The sequence below is a fragment of the Mandrillus leucophaeus genome, unplaced genomic scaffold (genome assembly GCF_000951045.1).
Source record: "Mandrillus leucophaeus isolate KB7577 unplaced genomic scaffold, Mleu.le_1.0 Scaffold885, whole genome shotgun sequence".
Taxonomy (NCBI): Eukaryota; Metazoa; Chordata; class Mammalia; order Primates; family Cercopithecidae; genus Mandrillus; species Mandrillus leucophaeus.
The window spans coordinates 676,305-686,295 of NW_012109641.1; the positions used below are offsets into that span (position 1 = coordinate 676,305).

At 43.0% G+C, this 9,991-nt stretch overlaps 1 pseudogene; it reads left to right on the forward strand.

Annotated features, from left to right (window-relative positions):
* Positions 1-9,991, forward strand: part of LOC105531433 — a 52,855-nt pseudogene that overhangs the window by 23,796 nt on the left and 19,068 nt on the right.

Genomic DNA, 9,991 nt, shown 5'->3' on the forward strand with positions numbered 1-9,991 from the left:
AAGGAAGGAAGGAAGGAAGGAAGGAAGGAAGGAAGGAAGACAAAGAAAGAAAGAACGAAAGAGAGAGAGAAAGAAAGAAAGAGAGAAAGAAAGAAAGAAGGAAGGAAGGAAGGAAGGAAGGAAGGAAGGAAGGAAGGAAGGAAGGAAGGAAAGAAGGGAGGAAGGAAGGAAGGGTCTCCCCAACAACCCTGGTCCAGATACAGCACAACTAGTCAATGACTTGTAGACAGGAGACCATGTTTCCTTACCTAGACCAGTCCCACCCCGATCATCCATGTTAGAGGACTGAGGGAAGGAAAAGGGAATAGTTCTATGATGCAGAAGCCAAGAAAGAGGTCAGTGAAAGGAGACCTGCTGTGTTCTGTAAATCTCTCTACTAATTTCACCCCATTCTTCTCCATCCCCAACCAGGGTGGAGTAGAGAGAGACCCAGATGCCTGTCTGTTCTGCTCCCTCTGCTCATCATGATGCCCCATGCTGAACTCTAATGGAAGTCAGTGAGACGGACCAGAGACTAGATCCCAGTCCACTTGCCTCTGGGACCTTTCAAGACCCAAGACTCATGTTTTTCATACTTTATTTCCAAAGAGGGAACAGAAGAAGTTTGTAGGAGGAGCCCTCTCTCCTCTTTTAACTTCCCTTTCCTGTCTGATCCCTAATATTGTTCACAAAGGCTAGTTGTGCTTATCACCATTCTCAGTTTTTAATATTATTTCTCCATCACTAGACTACAGGCAAATCGAAGGCAGAAGTTTCCTCTTGTTCTCTCCTATATTACCTATAACTAGTACAAGATCTGCCTCATTGTAGCTATTCAATAATTGTTGATGGAGAGATGAAATGTTTGCTCAAATTAAGTTGACCCTTAGGCTAGGTTCCGTGCTGTTCTGGGGGCGCATTCAAGTACACATTCAAAATCACCTGAAACTGAAGGTCATAACCCCTGGAGACAATCTGCTCAGGGTTGCCCATTCAGCTTTGCCAAAGAGCAGTTGCTGGGGATCTCATATGAATGGACCTGCTCTGTTTTCATCCAGCCACAGGAGCTAAGCTGCCTTGTGCATCATCTGCTTAGGATGGGTAACATTCTTGGTGCCTCCTGGAGAGTGTGGAAGGGGCTTTGTGGCAGCCATAAAGGTGCACTAGTCAGATCTCCCTTCAAGGAAGACCCTGCTCCAGGAGTGCACTTAGCTATCAGCCTCCAGCTGCACCACCTTCAGGATCTGCTGCAATGTTTGAACCAAAGCTAAAATCTCCCCAGGCAGCCTCAGCCACTGAGCACAGCAGGGCAGCAGGGGTACTTTCTGCTCCACATGGCCATTCTCCTAACATAGACTCCTCTACTGGCAACCTCCCTGGAGCTTCCCACTGAGCTGGATGAGACTTCCTCAGAGCTGCATCAGGGTCAAAGTCTCTTCTTTCCCAACCGTCTTGCCTCCCCATCTCATTTTACGGGCATCAGACCTGTATCACTATCGGAAGACTTTCCCTGACTCCTTTTGTTCCCTATCTCCCATCTTTCAAAATCTCTTGACCTTACAATTCCGTCTTTAGTATCTGCTTCCCAGAGGACCTGAACTGACACAAGCCCTCTTTCTATTGTGGCTTTAACGCTGTTGCACTCACATCATTACTGACATGGTTTGTGTGCTGAACCTGTAAACCACATAGAACCATCTTCTACTTAAGGATAATAACAAAGAGACATCACCCTGTCAGCTGAGGTGCTATTTATGTTTCTTCCTAACAGACCATCCAGTGAGATGGAATACAATAGAAAAAAAAGTGAGATAGAACAGAGTCTAGCAACCCTGGATCTAACAACCAACACATGTTCTTGCTTCGACCTTTACATGGCTCAAAACTCATTTCTCTTTGCAGCTCTAAGCAGCCTTCCCTCTGAAACCAAATGATAGCTTTATGGAAGGTTGATTAAACCGACTGAATGTCATAGCTAAACTTATGAATTAAAATAATATCTGGCTAACCACTCCTAGCCTTGTCTCTTAAAGCTTCACATGAAATATCTATAAAGTTCCAGGAAAAGGCAAACCTAATAATGACACTAAAAATGAGGACTTTTTAAAATCAACTATTGTCAGAGGCAAAAGGAATTTCCATGAACTTTAAGGTCATTAGAACTGAACCGAAAAAAAAAAAAAAAAAAAAACAGAAGAGAGGGACACCTTGGGTATGTTGGAAAAAACAGAGCAGGTGGCTTATCTGAAAGTAAATAGAAAAAAACATTTTCCTACCTCCACATCACACTCTTCTCACCCAGTTACAAAATGCTAAATCTATACCAGAGACCTGGACACCTACTTCTACTGTGTGGAAGCTGCCTTCTGAGAAGTGACAGTGATGCCCACCCACCACCCAAATCATCAATCTTTTCACCAAAAGATCTCTCTTGAAGGCTGACTTCAGATTTCTCTGCACTTAGTTTTCAATGGAAAGGATCTAGAGTACTGCGGGGAAAGAGTTTCCCCCCGAGAATGTGTGCCCAACCAAATTACTCCCTTTATGTGGGAAAGAGAGAAAAAAGCAAACATCAGAAATGAAAGGGTTCAGAACATACACCTGTCATGCATGGGCTAATCTTGAAACAAATCACTTGAACATATTCTCCAGTCAACAAAGAGAGAAAGTAAAGTTTAAAAGTAGAGAACGGAGATGTCATGAAATGAAAGACTGACGGATCTTCCCTTACTAAAATTAGACTCAAAACCAAGAGAAACAATGGAACAATGTGCTATCAAGTAGCTTTGCCAGCCTGAAGTCAAAGTCCGGCCCTGTATAGTTCCCAAGATTGTCTTCTGCTTTCCTACAGATTCTATTTTGATTGTGCTTCCCCCTCCCACCGGCCTGGAGCCTAGGCAACAAAAGCGAAACTCCCATCACTCCATCTAAAAAAAAAAAAAAAAAAAAAAAAAAAAAAAAAGCAGTTTACAGATAATCTCTTGCCAATTTGATAAAAGACTACGTAAAACACTAACTGGGTCTGTTCCAACTTTGATTAGCATGGCCAAACAATTTGTATGGTTGGGATGCCAAGCCAAGATAGTTATTAAACTAAAAATCTTTGTTCCCCCCGCCCCCCGCTTTCTTCCATTTCTCAAGGCAGAAGTGCACAAAAGACCATAATTACTATTTTCATTGCTAAAGAATATTATTAATGACTTTCTGTATCTTCAAAACCAATCAGTATAGCCAGAATCATTTTTTAATTAAACAAGACTAATAAACCACCAGGTGGAAAATGCATGTCACTAAAACCTTTACGTAAAATCTGCCAACTACATTTTACAAGTGTTCCTTTGTTAACTGTGATTAAAATTCAAGACACATAGTGTGAGATTATGCAAACAGGTAATTTTTGGGGTTTTATGAAAATATACTAAAATGTAACTAGGTTGTTTCTTGGTGTGGAATTATAAAATGCTGCTTTTTCTTTTTTTGTATTTTGTTCTGTATTTATAGGTGTTTTCTCTAATATGCTTGACTAGTTAGTGTATTCATATATATCAACATGTACAATTTTATGTTTACCACATGAGCACAATTAAATTAAATTAAAATTTGTACAGTAAATAGACTGGTAAGAAATACACTGAAATATTAATTTTGCTTATTTTCAACTGCTGAGACAAGAGTGCTGTTTTCCCCGCTTTTCAGTATTTCCAATATTTCTGTAATTAGCATTTATTATTTTTCTAGTAGGGGAAAAATTTTATTTTAGGGCCGGGTGCAGTGACTCACACCTGTAATCAGCACTTTGGGAGGCCGAGGCAGGCAGATCACCTGAGGTCAGGAGTTTGAGACCAGCCTGGCCAACATGGCAAAATCCCATCTCTACTGAAAAAAAAAACAGCCAGGCATGGTGGTGCATGCCTGTAGTCCCTGCTACTCGAGAGGCTGAGGCAGGAGAATCGCTTGAACCTGGAAGGTGGAGGTTGCAGTGAGCTGAGATTGCACCACTGTACTCCTGCCTGGGTGACAGAGTGAAACTGTGTCTCCAAAAAAAAAGTGTTATGGTGGAGGTGAACACGGTACTTTCAAGATCCCAGAGACCAGTCATTGTTCTACGTGGATATTCAAGATTAACTTCTTGGGTAGATGGGCACCTGAACTGAGTATGAGTTGAGTTATCTAGGCAGAGATGCGGAGACGACACTGACCAGAAGTAGAAATTCAGTGCAACAACACAAAACCTAAAACCAGAGACTTGAGTACCGTTGGTCCTCCCTCTCCTGGGAGGGAGATAGTCCCAAGAATTCAGAAATGACGGCACCAATGCCAGACTTTGGAATGCTCAAAATCATTGCCTTGGGTGTGTTTCTGATTCTTTTACAGCCAGATTTGGAGAAAGAGTCCATTGAGACTCTCTGCCAGAGACGCTGAGAAAGATCTGCAATGCAACATGTGGCAGCCCGGGGAATGGAGCCTTTACTAATTAGACTCCGTGTGTAAAGTGATAGGAAATTTTATTCCCTGAAATTGCCAAAGGCGCTGAAGGTTGTGAGAGGAATGGCAATAGTTTGTGTGGACAGGGAGGGTGACCTATACCTCCCAGGGAACAGAGTATAGCCAAAAAAAAAAAAAAAAAAGCCATAGGTCTGGAGGGGCGCGCGCGCGTGTGTGTGTGTGTGTGTGTGTGTGTATGTGTGTGTGTGTGATCAGCAAGGGAGAGCCCCACTCTAGGAAGACGTCTAAAAGGGAGAGACATACATAGGAGAACTCAGTGGATAGGGGAAAGGAGAGTTTGTGAAAATTAGAGGAGAGGAAAGAATTTGTTCTGGACCTTCTGCCTGGCAAAGAAGAGAGACTGAAACTAAGAGGAGTATCTAAGGTGGACTGCACTATAATAACAAGTCTCTTCTGATTAAACGTTTGAAATGCTTTCAGTTAGATTTTTCTACTAGCCTACCATTTCTTTAAATGTGACTCGGTGCAGGTATAGCCTCAAAAAGTAGTATTCTGGTCATATTTTGTATGGCTGCCTCCACCCTTGTACCCTAAGGATTTATAGTCTGGGCCAAGAGTACTTCATGGGGTTGCATGCAGTGGTTCACACTTGTAATCCTAGTACTTTGAGAGGCCAAGATGGGAGGATCGCTGGAGTCCAGAAGTTTGAGACCAGTCTGGGCAACATAGCAAGACCCTGACTCTACAAAAAATAAAAAAAATTAGTCAGCCATGGTAGTACATGCCTGTAATCTCAGCTACTCTGGAGGCTGAGGTGGGAGGATTGCTTGAGCCCAGGAGGTTCAGGCTGCAGTGAGCCATGATCACACCACTGCACTCCAGCCTGGATGACAGAGGGAGCCTCTGTCTCAAGAAAAACCCCCAAAAAACCAGTCCTTCATGAGGTCATACGACTGTCAGGCATAGTGATCTGTGAAGGCCTAACTCAGTGAACAGGAAGATGTAGAAAGCAAGCCCAATTTACAAGTTACAACCCAGTCAATCTGACTGAGTCGTAATTATGTGCACAACTGTTCCTGGGCTGCCTGCCATTATATAAGGATGGCTAATGTGCTTCAGGTTAAACAAACATTTATTGAGTACCTGCTGAATACTCCACACTGGGTCTTGTTCAGGCCTCTGATCAATAGACCATGGCCACACTCAGAGCCCATGAGGTGCCAACTCTAGAGGAATTCCTGGTAGAAAGGAAGGTTAACAAAGTCGCCATCCTTCAAAGGTCCCTTCTGGGAACCTATTTGTCCTAATCCTAGCCTTTCTCTCTGCATTCTGATTACAAAAGGGGTTTCTGGAAATGTGTCTTAGGGGAAAGGATCACATCTTATAATGTTTTGCTTACTTAAAAACCAATGAGTTAGTGCACAAGAATATAAGATAGATGTTCAGTATAATGTTATCTATAATTGGGATGAATTGGAAACAGTTAAATGTCCATTAATGGGGGTTAATTCAGTAGATCATCATACATGCACATGGTGATATATGTATAGTGGAAATACTGAGCCATTTCGAAAAGTTTGTGCTGCTTGAGTAAAAAGATCTACCCCACTGCCAAGGGACACAGGCACACTCAAGTTCCCCAACCTTTCTGAAGACACCCAGTGAAAATAAGGAAATGCAAAATCATAAAGAGGAAGCATTGCTTGCTGTTCTAGGCAGTTCTAAAATCTCTAGTTTAAGAAATGATCATGGGCCGGGAACAGCGGCTCACGCCTGTAATCCCAGCACTCTGGGAGGCCAAGGCGGGCCAATCACCTGAGATCAGGAGTTTGAGACCAGACTGGCCAACATAGTGAAACCCCATCTCTACTAAAAATACAAAAATTAGAGGGCGCTGTGGCACATACCTGTAATCCCAGCTACTCAGGAAGTTGAGGCAGGAGAATCAGTGGAACCCGGGACGCGGAGGTTGCAGTGAGCCAAGATCATGCCATTGCACTCCAGGCTGGGAGACAGAGTAAGACTCTGTCTCAAAAAAAAAAAAAAAGAAGAAGAAGAAGAGGAAGAAGAAGAAATGGTCATGAACACAAGATAACAAAAAAGTAATATGTGAGGAAAAATAAGATACCTTTTTAAAAAGAGGTAGAGGTAGATCTATATACAATGACAAAGAAATATGCCTGAAATATAGTATTTTGCTTAGAAAGAAAAGCAAATGGTAGAACAATATGCATATAATAATCTTATTTGCTTAATACAATTATGTACGTAGACGGTCTTTAAATTTCAGTTTGAATGCCAAAGCTGTAAAGATTAGGTAGTAAACCCTCCTACATTCTAAAGAAAAGTACAAAACACAACTTGTTGAATTTATGAAAAGAGGACAAAACCTGTCCTGCAGCCCTTACCCAGTTCCAACCCCCACCTTATAGGGGAGGCTATACATTTGAAGGGACGTTTAGGTTACTCGTGTGAGTAGAGTCGTGTGAGGGGAAGGGGAAGGAGGCAGCTTCTCTCCATCTTAAACCACAACAGAGGAAAGTCTCAAAAGAATCACTGGCTGAGACAGGAGGTGCCTATAGGAATAGAGGCTGGTTACTTCCTCCTCAGCTGCAACAACTCACAGCTCACCTGGGTGCACCACTGCACAACTAGGGGAGAGTTCTGGGCAAGTGACAGCTGCCTACTTACCTTTGGCTGGAGCCACACATGACAGAAGGTGACAAGAGAGGGGCTGGCCGATGGGTAAGCTGTATTCCTACCATTTGGTAAGGCAAAGATGCCTGAATTTCCTGAGAGCCAAGTGGATGTTGTGGGAAGTAGCGACACTAAAGCCGTTTTGAGGAGATTCTACCCAAGAAGCCTGCCTGCTTGGAGATGGGACACCACCAGTAAATGGCTATAGATTGTACCTGTAGGGGCTGGACTTGAGAAAGGGTTACAAGAGGTCAGCCAGCAGGAAACAGCAATTAGAAGGCCTTGGCTGCCTTGCTAGAGGGTGTGTAGGTCAACCACCAAGCAAAGACAGAGCTATAGAGGGCAGCCCCTAAATAAAAAGAGCTTTATGTCTCTTTCTCTGCCCTAAGTGGGAGGAGATAGAAGGAGAATGAGTGACCCCACCCAGGTTTCTGGGCCACAATTCAGGCCTAAGATTGGGGGATAAGAGGAGCTTTGAAATGGATGTGAGATTCAAGTTTTAAATTGAACTGGACTGCACTATTTTTCCAATGCCTAGAAATGGCCAGAAAGCTATTGAGTCTGCTCAAGCCAGCCCTCAGGGGCAAGTCAGAGGGATTCTATGTAGCATGATGGATAGCAGGAGTAGAGGCAAGAGAAAAAATAAAGTGGTTTCTTCTTTCAAGTTCAGCCCCATCCAATAAACCAGTAGACATATAAAATAGCTATTTTTCTATCTCTACAAAAGAGTTCAAGAGAGAAACAAACAAAAATGAGTGGCTATCTCTGCAAGGAGGAGAGATAAATGGACAGAGACCTTTACTTTTCAGGTTTTTTGTCCTATATTATTTCAATGTTTCATAACAAGCTTGCATTACTTTTATAACTAAAAGAATTAATTTTCTTAAAATGTGGGTTTTAACCACATGTCAAGCCCAGAATCCTGTAGTCTTTCCCTCAGTTAGTGAGTTTTAGGAGAAGACAATTTGCTCAATGATGTGCAGGTCAATGCGCTGCAGGGTGAAACAGTCTCCTGATTTGTTGTGTCTGCTGATGATTCCATGGCGTAAAGACTCCCACCACGATTGATTTCAAGCTACCAACAGTTTAACAACTGGCTCACAAAATTGCTGGATATTCAGCAGCCAGCTTAACAGTTGATTTGCCAAATTCCTGGATATTTAACCATTGGCTTTCCCAGCCATAGCACACCAGAAAAGCACTGTGGGGGAGGCAGTGGCCAGAGCCCTTTCTCTGGCAACTCATCTCCAGGCTCTGTTAATTACCAGCTGACTGACAGGCCAGCCTCTGCCCAGGAGTAATGAAGGGTCACCCATTTCAACAGCAGAATGACAGGGCATTCCGGCAGGCCAGCCCTGCGACACAGCAAACTGCTCATCTGGGCCAAGTGGAAGGTTCTGGGAGGATTGGAAGGACGGAAACAGGCAGAAGAATGTGTCAGAAGAGACAGAGGAGATGGGCAAAACCAAACCTCAGACGTCAGCGACCTTCTACAGCTGCAGAGCCCCTCCCACAGCAAGAAGTAAAACAGCGTGGGAAAGTGACAAAGTCAAATATTCTTCAGCACACCGCAGTCTAATTATGACAGTAATGACTGCAACTACATACAATGTGCTGAATGCTCACTCTGGGTATGCATTTGTGCTAAAACACTTCACATGGAGCTCTTCGTTTACTCCTCACAGCAATCGCACAAGGTAAATAAACACTTTCATTTTTCCACTTTACAACAAAGAACACGGAGACCTAATCAGGGTAAACAACTTAGCTGAGAGCATCAAGCTAGTTACCCGTAAAACTGTGATTCAACCTGATGTTTTATTCCAAAAGAAAGCTAGATTTCTTTAGTTTCACTAAGTGAGGCAAAGTCCCCCAACAGGAAACTGGGATCCACCTGTGGATGTTACGGTCCGACCTGAAAACATTTAGGTTTACTTGTCACCTCCCTAGCTTCATGTAGGAAAGAGGTGTTTGTTCTGACTGTACCTGCTTGAGGGGCTAGAGTAGAGGTCCTTCCTGAATCAGCTGTATAAGCTTTGGACATAACCTTTCATCTCGCCTTGTCTCAGCCTCTCACTATAAAAATAGATAATTAAGTTAGTAATCTCTAAGAATGACAGACCCACAAGTAGACAGGCCCATTTTTTTCTATTAATCCAAGTATCTAGAAGGCCTGGGAAATCAGAAACTTCTTTATGTAACAGTCATTCCACAAATGTGCATTACTAGGTGCTAACCACTATTTTGAAAGGTATTGGGGATATTAGTCTTTTTGTACAAAAAGTTGAGTTCTTCAGGAAACAGGAAATGGAAATAAACCAGTGGAGGAAATTAGCAATCCCATGCATATATTGTATGCTGGATATTGCACAAAGTCTAGGAAAACCACTCAGAAGTCAGATTGCTGCAACAAGAAAGATAAAGTTGACAGGGTGCGATGGCTCACACCTATAATCCCAGCACTTTGGGAAGTCAAGTCAGAATTGCTTGAACCCAGTGGTTCAATACCAGTTTGGGCAGCATAGTGAGACCTTGTCTCTCCAAAAATAAACAACATGAGCCTGGTGTGGTGGTGTGTGCCTGTGGTCCCAGTTGCTTGGTAGGCTGCAGTGGAAGGATCGCTTCAGCCTGGGCAGTTGAGACTATAATGAGCAGAGATTGCACCACTCCATTCCAGCCCAGGCACTAAGTGAGACCCTGAGAAAGAAAGGAAGGAAAGAAGGAAGGAAGGAAGGAAGGAAGGAAGGAAGGAAGGAAGGAAGGAAGGGGAAAGGAAGAGAGAAAGAAAGAAAGAAAGAAAGAAAGAAAGAAAGAAAGAAAGAAAGAAAGAAAGAAAGAAAGAAAGAAAGAAAGAAAGAAAAGAAAGAAA